Source organism: Apostichopus japonicus, chromosome 2, assembly GCF_037975245.1.
Source record: "Apostichopus japonicus isolate 1M-3 chromosome 2, ASM3797524v1, whole genome shotgun sequence".
Classification (NCBI taxonomy): Eukaryota; Metazoa; Echinodermata; class Holothuroidea; order Aspidochirotida; family Stichopodidae; genus Apostichopus; species Apostichopus japonicus.
Window position 1 is genome coordinate 28,192,426 of NC_092562.1, and position 14,763 is coordinate 28,207,188.

The window sequence follows — 14,763 nt, forward strand, 5'->3', positions numbered from 1 at the left end:
GATTTCCAGCAAATTGAAAGTTGTAAACTAAGCTACGCATTTTTTTTTTTTGCAAACCGATGGTTAGGCTACATTTCCCATTGACTTAGTGTGGTTGTTAGGCTAACATGTGGTCGAAGATTGCAGTTTCCGTGGATATTTTTATTTGCGACACAACTAGAGCGAATAAACAGATGGCAAGGTTAGATTTTCATGCAGTTGACTTAGTGTGAAATAAGGCTACCATGTGGTTGGAGATTTGTGAGGGTTTTAGGTTATTTTCGCTGGTACTGAAATTGCTTCGCGCAGGCCGTAATTTGCCACGGGAACTTCCCGGTGATTGTGCGCGACCCTCCCGCACTGCTTCAAATTTGATGTGGGATGTGAAAACTGTTTGCGCAATTCGCGCTGCAACTGCAATTCGTAGCTAAAGCAAACGCATGTCACAATTAATTTTACACAGACACCTGATATAACGAGGGCGATTTTCTTATATTTCTTTTTTCTTTTTCGCACTCGTAATTGTGCTTTAGGAGGGCTTTTTAGCACTTGCGAGGGCGAATCGCCCGTCGCCCCCGCTTATTTCCGACCCTATCCAGCACATTCGTTAATTCGCGAAATTGGTATTGGTGCTATGCTTACTGTGCCAAGAAATATGAAGTCACCAACCACGAGGGAAGCAAAATCGGCGACCCTGGCAGCCTAAATTGATGAAAGTATATACTGTGAAAGACATGTAGAGGGTGTCTTATTTTAATATATCGTAGTAAAAGAACAAACCTAACACATCAGTTGATATTTTCACCTTCCATATGTTTTTGAATAATCGGTATGACATAACTGGTATTCCACGTAATTTTTACCGATTCCGATTATGTTCCGATTATGCAATTTTCGTACCGATTCCGATTCCGATTAGGTTAATCGTTTGAACACTACAGTATAGTACAGTACAGTATAGTATAGTATATAGTAGAGTACAGTATAGTTATTATAGTACATTACAGTACTGTATGTACAGTATAGTACATTACAGTACAGTATAGCATAGTGCATTACATTACAGTACAGTATAGTACATTACATTACAGTATTGTACATCAGTACAGCATAGTGCATTACATTACAGTACAGTATAGTACATTACATTACAGTATTGTACATCAGTATAGCATAGTGCATTACATTACAGTACAGTATAGTACATTACATTACAGTATTGTACATCAGTACAGTATAGTACATTACAGTACAATATAGTACAGTACATTACAGTACAGTATAGTACAGTTACAGTACAGTATAGTACAGTACAGTATAGTACATGACAGTACAGTATAGTACAAAACAGTATATAGTTACAGTACTGTACCTTACAGTATAGTACAAAACAGTACAGTACAGAATGGAATGGCATCATGGTGAACACATGGATGTGCGGTACTACTTTCAAAAGTTTTCAATTACTGTACAGACACTGCATATATACACAGGGTTCAAGTGAAACATTCTAAGTACAATTGTATTGCTGCAGTGAACTGATCTATCTATATGCTTAATCAGTTACATAGCAAGGTGCAGCCAACTAGCAAAAGACACATTCTTTGTGATAAAATGGTGTCATTGGATGTGGCTTTTAACCATACTGTTGTGCATGGAAACATGTACAGTATAGCAAAGCCAATTCTTGGCAACAACCAAATCCATCCTACCACTGCATAGGTATATCCCCTTAGGGATTAAACATTGGCAGACAATGTGACTCTAGCAGTTACAGTTAAGCTGAACTAATACTTCCACAAGTGCTTCAGGACACCAAAAACCTCACCAAATCTCAAAAAAAAAAACTTACAACATAACTTTCAGTGATCTGTTATTGTCCTAGTAGGTTCAAATTCTTTGAAAGACAGAAACAAGGACTTTTCCAAAAATTAACCATTTCCTTAAATCTAATTGAAAAACAACATTTGACAGTTATATTTGAACACATTTATAAACTATGTAACATTATGAAGACATTTGAAACATTTGACCTTAAAGTAGAACGATAGTGACAGAAAAAAAATCTCTCATTTTCATATATAATGTAGTTTATATGTTACCAAGCAACATATTTTTTTAATTTTCCAAATAGCACACCGGAAAGTTATAAAAAAGGGAATTAAAACATCGTTTTTTCGCCTCCGTAATTTAGGAATTTGAAAACACTGCAACGACCTTGAACAGCCCTCAGGTCAGTGAATGACGTCACTGTGATGAACTTTTCTGTTGTGAGCGGTTCAGTACGGAGCTGTGCGTGCATTTCGTGTCAGCATAACTGTTATTTTCCGGCGTAATGTTCAAGACATAAATAGATAATGAATATCATAGTGTTTCTTGATTTCTTCACCACGTGTTTACAAGTTTTTTTTTTACGAAATTTGCGGCGATTTCGCAACGATTTCCCAATATCTGAAGAGGTAACTCGCAAGCTGACCCAAAGTAACGTAAATCTCAAGATCACGTTTTTGGCGGGTTTTATACAGAGTGATGTATGAATGTATGTATGTATGTATAGTGATCTTCCCGCAAGCAGGAACTCGCGAAAGAAGCCATGGAGGCTTATAGACTCGCAAGCTGACCGTAGCCAATCTCTCGGCACACATCCATTTAACGTCCATGTCGGGAAGTTGTTATTGAACAACACCCTTGCCAGACGACACACATTGCTGTCGGCGGGGAATCGAACCGGGGATCTCATGACTGGGAGACGCCGGCGTTAACCACTAGGCTATACACTCCGCCCTGTGCTCACTTACCAGTCAAACTGGCACAATAACAATAGTGATGATAGTCTCAAACGATTAGTATAACATCAGAAAGAAAATCCAAAGTTCTAAACAAAGTAGATTCGCTTGTATGCACTAGGCCTACTGTAAAACATAAACGTTCATTGTTCCGTGCGTCATTAAAACCAACAGAAAGGTTTCATTGAGCTTGAAATACAACCGCATTTGAACTAAATCGAGTTGTTAGTCTAGCTCGAACAATTTTCTCACTACATGCAATGCCTATTGCGTTCATTCACATGCATGCCTCGTGGTTTGGGCTTCAGGAGGAATCGTATTCTAGCCCATGCAACTTCCAAGGGCGGCGGAACCGGGGGCACAGGGGGCACGTGCCCCCCCCCACTTTTCCTCAGGTTAAAAATGTGCCCTTTTTCTACATAGAAATTGAGGTGTCTCAAGTTAGCAAGAGGCCAGGGAACCAGAATGAACACTCGGGAAGGGCCGTTTCCGGCCATCTGAGGGGTTTGCAAAACCAAAAATATTCTTGTACGCTCCTTGCCAACCGATGGTGGCGCTCCGCTCAGGTAGTCGTGCATGCAACTTTGCAAATCCTGGTTACGCCCCTGTTTTTTAATGAATTTCTGTGGGTCAAACTCAAAGCTATTTCGAATGGAAAAAAATTGTTAAGATATTAACAAGAAATAAACTCTAATTCGGAAGATTCCTACATTAGCAACTAGCATGATTTCACCTCATTTTGTCTCAATAGAAAACTTGTTCCTTGTTTCCCAATTTGTACATTGGATATTGCAGTGCTAGTATGCATATTTTCCTTGAGAGGGGTGGGGGGGGCGTTGATGGAGTGATGTGTATACGCAAATAAGATAATACAATAAGAGTTATAAAGGGTACTAAATATAAGGCTACATCAGTTTAATCGAATTTCTGCAAAGTGCCCTTTGATGTCGGTGCCCCCCCCCCCAGATTAAAAGTGCTTCCGCCACCCTTGGCAACTTCAAAAAACTCTGCCTAAGCGACGTCCATGTCCCAATTGAAATTTGCACGTGGATTCTCTCCTCACATAGTCATTAGGTTGTTCACGTCTGACATGTCTTCCAGTTCCAACACTTACTATAGCATTTATCGGGATGTATAAATAATGCGGCACAAAAGCATCAATCTTTCAAACTTTTATTACTTTAGTGACCTTGCCACATGCAAATTTCAATTGGGCCTAAGAATCATCTTCTGTGAAGTGGGCAGAACAAACTTTCACATTCTTGCCATGAGAAACTCCTGGTGCGATGAAGTCTTTCCTGGTTCTCCTCACAAATCGTATCCAGAGTTTCCGATATCTCTCACTACTTTTTCCGCTTAGAAAATTGAAAGAAACTTATTGTAGAGTCCACTTTCGTTCTGTTGCATCCCCCTACAACGCAATTTCTTGGATCTTGCTAGTGGTTTACGTTGTTTGTCGAGTCCAATATAGCGTAGGTTGCAACTAAACTTACGCACTAAGTGCACACTGCTGATGTACACTACGCCGAGCTCACGTTGTTATCATCATAATGACGTCACATGTCACTGTAGATCACGTGATCATCATATCGCTTTTCGCGAAAAGCCCAATTTTTGTTTAAAAAAGCAACGAGTTTAGGAATTTTTTTTAAGCCTTTCCCAACATCGGATTGATTTGAATTTTCACATGTGTAAAATGGAAACCAACTAGAATACTCTTGAATAAAATCGTATTTTTTCGTCGATGGTGAAAAATCACTATCGTTCATCTTTAAACTTGCAACCTACAAGGCTTGTAGTCTAAAGTTATTGGGGTCTTAGAAAAATTTGACTAAAGTCTGCTACTGTACAGTACGTATACTGTATCATTAAGAACTATGTTAGCATCTATGGTATCTGCCGAAGTTAAGTTAAATTTAAGCATTGTTCAGTCTAATGTACAGCAAAAAAAAAAAAAAACACCAACTGGAAATCTGCTCCATTGGACACGGCTGAATTCAGCAACCGGTTCCAAATACTGACACGGACTGGAACATCACCTCTATCGGATATGTAGCTGAACATGGCAACTGGATCCTATACTGACACAGACTGGAACATCGGCTCCATTGGACACAGCTGAACTCAGAAACCGGATCCAAATACTGGTTAAAATGGTCAGCACCAAATGCTTTAGCAAAGAGGCCTTCCTTTGTTGTTTACAAACCAAAATTAACAGAACTGAACCATTATTTATATGAGACAACAAACTACTTTTAATCAAAGTATCAGGAATCCATTTGGGGGGAAGGGGGACAAGTCTTCATTTACAGTATGAGTGTAGTTGTGGCTAATTGTTGATGCAGAAAATTTAAATACTGTACATGCTGGACCATAATAGAGTTTACAATGCCCTGCACTTATACCACATCAGACACCAGTAAAAGAAATTTCAAACCAAAAGCCCCACTTAAAAACTCCCAGTCCACCAAGTAAATTATAATCCACACGTTGTTTAATATCAAGATTGTTTGTCCTTTAAAGTCCTTTCTTACTTTTCCATGAAGGTTGTTGTAAACAATACATTTGCTATGGACACTTCCCTTTGAGAGTTCAGTTTCTGAAATTTGAAAAGTTTAAAGTCCATCATTAACCAAGAAATTACAAGTTAACCATCAATTGTTTTTTAGTAAGCACTAGTCTGTACAGGTCCATACATTGTACAGTTCATATTGAATTTGCTGAACGTCAGATCCATATATACTGTAGACTTAACAAACCCTTTTATTATTTTTCATCATTTTCTCAACTAATAATATATAGGCTATATATATTGGCTATATAATCATACTATCTAGGCTATACATATATACACGCTTACTCTTTCATAATTAAACTTTTGAAATCTGTCCCACGATTAAAAATTACATGAACTACTGTACAAATAAAACATTTAACGATTCATTCCATGTACAGTTAATCAAACTTAGTTCGTAAATAATACAAAAGCCTTGATTGATGAAGAAAAAATTATAGAACTCACATCCTGCATGCAGTTTGTATTCTACGGCTCGATATTAAAAGAAACTATTGCAATTGGGATACATAACCAGGCGCGTATCCAGGATTTTCTAACCCGGGGGGCGCGAATTACTATCTAAGCGGAGCGCCACCATCGGTTGGCGCGGAGCGTACAAGAAAATTTCTGGTTTTGATACCCCCCAGATCACCGGAAATGGCACTTCTCGGGCTTGAAAATGAGCAACCAGATGAACACTTTTGCCTGAGAACCAAGTATTTCAAAAAAAGTTTTTTTTTTTCCATCCATAACCTTTTTGGAGATTGTCACCAGTTACACATCATGTTCGACCTCATTGCATGTCCTATGGATCATAGCTTTTGTAGGTGATTCTACGATATCCACAATATCCGAAAACCCACTTTTGAAGGTTTTAAGCCCATTATTTGTTGAGAATTTAAAATTCACATTTCTCGTGAATAAAAATCACTTCAAAACATACCCATAATGTTGCACAAAATTCAATATATGGACAACTAATATAGAAAAAAACACTTCAACCCCTAATAGACAGGTCAAAATTGCACGAGTAGAGGAAAGTATGATGAAGAATGTTGGTGAGGAAATTTTGGAAAATTCCGACACAGTTAAGTTATTGGTGTAGAAATATTAAAACCTCTTATAATGGCTATTATAAAACTTGGTTGAAGGAAATGAAAAATAGCAAATATTTCCGATATCAGGTATATCGAAACCGAACACTACACACATAGGCGTAGGTCCCGTAGGAGGCGGGGGCTGCAGCCCCCCCCCCCCGCAACCATTTTTTTCGGGCACCTACTGAAAGAAAAATAAATAGCAATGAATAGCTTAAAAATGATCTCCTTTGTAATTAAAATAAAGTTCTAAGCTTGGCCGACATTACTACTGTAAAAGAGTGTTTTGACATAAATGGATCTGTATGCTTTTTCTCCATCTACATAAGACATTTCGTTGTTTACATTAACATCCGGCGGTATACTGTGCAACTTTCACGGACCGTGCGGTACACGATGCCATGCAATGTAATGGCCGATGCTTGCTTATATGATATTGGCATCGATATGTTGGACGCGCGCTTTGCGCGCGAAAAATTTTGGCTTTTTTTCGGGCAAGTCGTTACAGCCCCAAATCCAATTGGGCTCCTACGCCTTTGACTACACACACATAGACAGTTTTTGAGGCTGTTCATCGTGGAACATGCATTTCAATGCTCACTGATATGATCTTATATCTGTTATTTGCTTTACAAATTCGAGCAGGCGTGTAGCGAGTTATTGCCAAGAGAGGGGCGAAGCCTGTAGGCAAACTATCTAAGCGAAGCGCCACCATGAGTTGGCGCGAAGCGTACAAGAAAATTTTTGGCCGAAAATTTTTGGCCGAAAATGCCTCCCAGATCGCTGAAAATGACACGTCCCAGGCCTTGTAAGTTGCATCTAAGCATTGTCTATTTTGAATTTACTAGCAATGTCATAAAGAAAATTTGCTGGGGGGGGGCGGTCGCCCCCTTCCCGAAATGCGTCATGTTCCCCGATGACTCGGTCGAGTTCAAGACCAGCCACAGTTGGTTCCATATAGCACAATTGTACAATTGTTTAAGGCGTCCATAAACACACACGCGTTATGATAGACCATATATAGTATTTATATAGATACATTAGTGAGAGAGGAAAAATGGAACGTCAAAAATGGAGTTGTCGGTGTAAGGGGTAGGGTGAGGCGCACACCCCCTCCGTAATCCTTGATCTGTCACTGGCTACCCTGTGTATATAATAGGGATCAGCGCTTTAACTATGACTGTTCCTCCGTTTCTCTTCCCGAGGTCTTGGCTATCTTCTGCTCCCTCCTTTTCTCCTTTTTCTCTCTTTCTTCTTTTTCTTTTCCCTTCCTTTCTCTCCTCCTTTTCTTTTTTCCCTCCTTTTCCCTTTTTTCTTCTCTTTTTTTTCTCTCCTCTTTTCCTTACCCGGGGGGGCGCGCGCCCCCAACGCCCCCCCCCTGGATACGCACCTGATAACACACTGCACAAAGGCATAAATGTAGAACAAAATATAAACTGTCAAACTATATCATTGTTACTTACAGTGGATAATAACCAATTTGTACAGAGCTACCAAACAATACATCATGTAGAAATGGGCCTTCTAGCTACAGTATACAGTTAGTGTTTCTCTAGTTATTTATATATATATTAATATGTATTTATATTTATATATATTTATATATATTTAAATATATTTTAAAGTGTTTATATATATTTATATATACTTATATATATTTATATTACATATCTACATTTATAATGTACATGTGTATACATATATACATATACGTAGGTTCTAATGTTTCTACTGTACTTCTCTTGGTAAAGATAACTAAAGATTTAACACAAACATGCCCGGTGAAGCCTGCATACATGTACATAATAAATTCTTTACAGAGAAGTTTGGTTTTCTGACTGCAGGTTCAAATAAAAAATTGGTTTTTAAGATTAAACAAAAGTTAAGGTGTGTGTGCAAAACAATTAGAGTAGTTTTGGCTTGAACAACAATATTACAAGTCAATATTGGCTGAATTAAATAGTTGACCAATATGAGAGCATCCTCATTTAATTATGTCCTTAGCTCGAGAGCCCAATGGGTCCTGTATTAGAATTGTACATACATACAGTATCGATTATGAGATCTCCACATATTTAAAATGAGTAAATATACCTTATACTTTTCATTTCCTAAATTCAAACTATGTCCATCACATTTTGGGTATATTTGTTTTACACTTTACAGCCGTTTAAAACTTCCCCTGAATATGACCGAGACTGCAAAGCTAGGTTACTCTTGTTTACCCAATGCAGCGTATGACGGAGAAACTTGTACCGGAACCATGGAGCTACTGTATTTAAATGTAAGAGTACCACTCGGGAAGGATTTGCTTGAAGCAGTTCCCTGTGATGTCATTATACCAAACCTAGTATGGTGTATTAAACTGAAAGAAAGATAGCAACTGGTCAAACTGAGGCATCTTACAAAAGTTTTCCACCGAGCAACGGTTAAACATTTAAGCGAACGAACAAATGGAATATGGTCTGAACTTCAATGCAACAAATGTACAGTATGTAAATAGACAAATTTGTTCCTTGATATTTTATGCCGACAACTGCACATTGGAGTGTTCACAAACTGAGACACTCCGACATACTGTACAAACACTTGTTTGAATTGCCATTATGTTTTTGAAAAGTTAAAATTATCCTCAGATGCTAAAAGTTGCCTGGATATATTTATTCATCTATTGCACCAAGTGCATCATCACTGATTGCACGCCCGGAGGATAGGACTCATCTTTGCCGGCAACAATTTTCCGGACTGTTCTAACGATCAATATATTGATTTCTTCATCTCCAGTCTCCGCAAAGAATGCAAAAAAACGGTTGACAGAAAAAGCATGAAAAGGACAAATTGTTTCATATTCACATGAATAATCAGGGCAAAATTCATAGCCATCTAAGCCCTAGAAAACTACGAAAAAGGAGTTAATGTATGTAAAAGGCACGGCTAAAAATTAACCAAACGTTTAAAAAAACGTGAAACTAACTGTATATTAGTGAAGTTGATTCATTCTGAATAGCATAAATGTATAGATAGTACAGAGCTTTATGTCATGTATATATGTAATATTTATGACAAATCAAGATGTCTTATCTTTTTCTTCACCCTTTGTCAATATTCATGCAATTTGGTGTCACATAACTATTACAGCGTACAATTGATGCATGCAAGGTGCCCAATGATACAGTAATAGTAATCAATGTCAATGCCAGCTGCCTAAGCCAAATTACAAATTAATATTTAAAACAAAAATGTCCAGTGAAACGTCACATGGACGTTGAACGTGTCCACATTCACTTTCTCAAAGAACACGAGAGCGACATTATTGATATACTGTATATTGAAAAATGAAAAAAAAATGGGGAAAAATGAAAATTATTATTTACTTCATCCCGCCTTCCGACCTGATATTTCAGTATTTAAAGAGCAGTCTACGCTGATATTTTACTTTGAATAACTCATTTATCTCTTCTACCACATAACAAGGAAACTGAGAAGGGATACACAAAGAGGCAATTGATGAGGGTATTGAATTGCTGGTTACCATGTATTGGTAATACGATACTTCTTACAATTCCGGTGATATGAAATTGTGTACATGTATGTCTGATATTTCCCAGGCAATTTAATACCCATGTGGTAATATTAAAGATGCGGGTAAAACCACTTGTACCGGTACGGTTCATATCTCATCCTGATGAGGGTATGTGACAATTGTAGAAGAAATTCAATTTTGGGACTGTCTACCTAATATAAAAGTACAACATGCTAGCAGAATGAAGTACAGTGTTGCTGCTTCATCCAAATCTTTCAAGCAATTCCACATTCAAACAACAACAAAAACTGTTGAGTATTAATGAGTGAACTTTTTACCAGTTCAGAGCTATTATGAAGCAATTGTCTAGGGAAAACAATGCTCATATTATAATCTCCCAATTTTACAACTTTGTCATAAATAATGAAATAAATCTTGTAAACTTTAACAAGAAATCCTGATCAAAGTAAATTTGATGGTTATTTGGAATTGTGTAAAACAAGCTCACAGTGCTTTACTGTACAGTATAATATGACTCATAGTTTGAAAACTGTGAGAAATCTCACAAATGTTCAAAACCTCCAGAAACAAATTGTTCTGAATCTCACAAATTGTTCACAATCTCCATTAACAAATTCTTTTGAAGTTACCCCTACTTTTGAACCCTAGAGAGACATGTCTGGTTGTTCTTGTATTTATAATGAAATTCCATATTCATACTCATACTTATTCTTAATTGACATTTTCATGCAAAGATGCCACTGTGTAGTACATTTTATATAGGCCGCCTCAAAGTTCAGACTAATTACTTGCCCGCGACACGGACGTGTATTACTTGTGTACTTAGCACTTCGTAATACCTACGTCCGCCGACGTTCACCTCTAGAAATGCCATTTCTGCGTAAGATTTCTACGATATGAATAATCAATCACCTTGTGACCTCACGTCAATTACCCACTACCTGACGAGAAAAAGCTGTCATGGTACTGAATATTAATGAGATCAACTCGGCAGTGGGCAGAGTCGCTTGCCGTTGTTCATCTAATTATAGTATATACTGCGTATATTTTTATCATTTATTACACTTTGTAGGGGAATACATGACGAATATGATTTTTCTGATATATTTTGAGTCTCACAATTTTCTGACATTTGTTCGAATTAGTACTAGATTATATTCAACGCACTAGAGTTGTGTCCGAGCTCCGCCCATTCTGATACGTGTATTCATTTTCCGAACCAATCAACTGTTGGTCGAGTCTATTAGCGACACAGGGTCAGAAATCGGAAAGTTGAAAACAACTACAGATGTCGAATGCAGAGCATTCACATCGGTTGCACAGATAAACTAATTACAGGCTAATTTATGCCAGCAGATTTTGCCATTTGCATTAAGTACTGTAGTAATTAAGCAAGGCACTATTGGTTTTTTGTTTTTTTTCTGGGAGAAACGCCAGTGGGGAATTTTATTTTACCCACTGGAGATTTTTTATGCACTTGCATTTTTTTAATAAGAGGGTTAAAATTGTGAAATGCTATTAAAGCCCAGATATATGCAGAAATTCAATAAACAGCCTGAACAATACAAAGAAAATAACTCAGTGTAGTATCCTATAATTACTGTATTACTCCATCTGTACAGGCAATACAGTACGTCAATGCTGGAATACTACATAGACTGTAAAGTACACAATATTCTATATCGTCCTACCTACTTTTGATTTCGGATTTAAATGAAACATCATTTGAACATTGCACAATGCATACAATTTACAGAACAGCACATTACAGTACTAATGATCATTGCACAATGTTTCATGCAACACCCCCTATGCACCCTAAACTTTTATTTAGTAATTGAGTTCATTCTGTATTACAGTATCTATCCACTGACTCTTGCACTTGACATTGATTCTAACTTGATTTACAAAGGTTTCGTGTTGAACCCTGATCTCAATAGTCTGCAAACAGCGACCTTGGTTAAATATTGATATTACAGTGTTTGTCATATATATTTAACAAGACCTGTATTAAATAGAATATTATATAATATCATAATGACTATTAAACTCCATCATTCTATTGTTTAGCTGGGAATACAATACAGGTAAAACTTACAACCTACGTAGCCATGTGTTCAAGGGTCTTCAGTACTGTAAGTGCATGCCAATCAATGGTTTTAATTTAAATCACCCATCGTTATGGAATTTTTTTTTAAACTATTCAAATTTTTCTTTGACACTGAGGACTTTGAACTGATTGACATTGACATGTACAGTAACTTTGTGATGAACAAAGGATTATAGACTACAGTAGCACATTACTGATAAATCTGAAAAGAGCAAAGGAAACAGGATTTAATTTTCTCTTTAAAAGAAAAGACTTGAACAAGTGGGGTGAAAAGTATTTGTTGAAACTTGAATGAACACAAGGGACCATTTTTGGACATTCTAGCATATTTGGAAGCAATATTGATCAGTAGAGTATACAGCAAACCAAGTTGCTATCCAGAGAAGAATTTAGAAGTTTGTATCGGACTTTTCAACGCCCTTAAATTTCTTAATGTTCACTTTTAATACAGAAAATCTGTGTAAAAGAACTACTATACATGTATCTTCAAATGCAAAAATTTACAAAACGTTTTGCGATGAGATACCAGATAAATTATATCCTGCAGTCTGTTAAAAACTTGTTAGATGTTTCCAATTTGATGGTATAATGTTACTTCGGTACAGTAGGGAAATACCGCTAGCCAATAGTAGTAGGGTCATTCAAAATCGAATCACCAAATTTTGGAGTATGTTGTAGGTCGACCTCTTTTAAAAATTACCAAATTTGTTGTATGCTTGGAAAAAACATAAAATAAGCATACATACTCTGAAAATTTCAGTTACAATGCTTCAAAATTGGCTGAATTATTACACTTTGAAATTCCGCAATTTGTCTCCACCGTAGCATTTGTTTTATTTTTGAGGTCTCATTTTTCATCAATTAAACATCGTACTACCTTTCCATTACATATTCTGAAAATTTCAGTTGCAATGCTTCAATATTGGCCGAATTATCACACTTTTTTACGCGATTTGTCTCCACCGTGGCATTTTCTTGATTTTTGAGGTCTCATTTCTCATCAATTAAACATCGTAGCTACCCTTCTATTACAGAAGCCTATAGACTCTATCCCATGGAATGGAAAATTAAATAAAATTAGGCTAAAAAGCATTCTCTTATGGAGTTACTGTAGGTCAACTTATAAGTGTCAAAATAATCATTTTTGCACTAATCATGAAATGGGTGGGGGTGAGGGGTAATTTGGGGGGGGGTAATTTTTGGAGAGGGGCCAGCAACAGCCAACCTTGATTCGATAACGAATGACTCAGTATTTATACATGGCATTTCCTTATTTACACAACACTCTTCCACCCTTCCTAGGTATGGCAACATTATTACATTGTAAAAGTACATCCTGAAGCATTATCAACATTTATACAAGTACCAAAGCACACAGCAAATTGATAACAGCAGCTCCCAACAAACATGAGAAATCATATATAAACTAATAAAAAGATTTAGGCATTGTGGTTTGAAGTTAAATTATTACGCAGAACTTGGTGTACATGTTTGTTCTTTAAATACATGCATGGGTGTACACTCCCCCTGCAGTACAGAATGTGACGATGTCAGCCATAAAGTGGTTTAATATTAAAATTCTTACAGCAAGTTTGAAAACAAAAAGCAGTGTCTGGGAAATTATGTACGTGTGTAAATTTGAATAGAGTATCCTAAGATATTGTCATATATTTTCCATCTAGCACTGACCAGTTCCTATGCCAAACATACTGTACTATATTTACAGTTTATTTCCTGCAGTGTCTTAATAAAAACTTACACCAAGTCAGACATGGAAGCCAAAAGGATTTAAAATGCAAGTGAATTATAAGTATTTGTTGACAAGTGCCTATGACTAGGGCCACATGTATCCCTGATTCACAGAATCACAATTGACCAATGTAGTGAAAGGTCCCCAGCCACTCCCCCTTGCCCCTCTCTCAAATATGAAATGTTGCTAGCCCAAATCAAGCTAAGCCATGGCACAGGCCTACAAGAAATCAATCTAGAGGTTTTGAAAGTCTTAACTTGTACAGCCTTTGCTTGTAATATCAGACTAGTTCAGAACAGTATCAATGTTAAACCTTTCAAGGTACATAATCTAAAAAGACTACAAATAACATTATTTTTAATCAAAGGATAATACATATATACAAAATTAACTAACTTAGGCCTACTTCGTGGTTAGCCTCTGGGCTCCTTTAACAATTTACTTTAATATTACCGTTGTCGTCCAACCTTCGCTTTGCAGATGCATAATATGGCAACCAAAGCTATCAGAACTTATAATACAAACTAATACAAACTGAGTACTTATCGTTGGAATGGTACACTTTGACTGAATATGGGATAACGTTTCTCTCAATTGCCTAACCTTACTTAGTCTGAGTCTAACCTACTGTACAGTAGGTAGCATTAATTACCAAGTAAAACGTATTCAAAGAAATGCATGTTTCAAGGAACAGTAAACATCATTCTCCAAATGAACTTCATGTTTTGTGTCCACTCCTGCCTGGTTCACACCCTTTCAAGACAGTCGCATTGGTTATTTTTTTTTAAGGTTTTTATTAAATTGCAACAATCTGAGATGAAAATTCATGTTTATTTAGTGCTTTGTATGAATGAAAAGGGTAAATCAACGGTCTACCGTGCGTTTAATGGAGGATAATGCACCATAAACCTATCGCTGTATGCCTGTTCCGCTAATACTA

At 36.9% G+C, this 14,763-nt stretch overlaps 1 protein-coding gene across 1 annotated transcript in view; it reads right to left on the bottom strand.

Moving 5' to 3' along the window:
* The window catches only part of LOC139985156 (alpha-N-acetylgalactosaminide alpha-2,6-sialyltransferase 3-like), a 68,734-nt gene that overhangs the window by 53,600 nt on the left and 371 nt on the right, over positions 1–14,763 (bottom strand). The gene's annotated exons all lie outside the window — the stretch shown is intronic.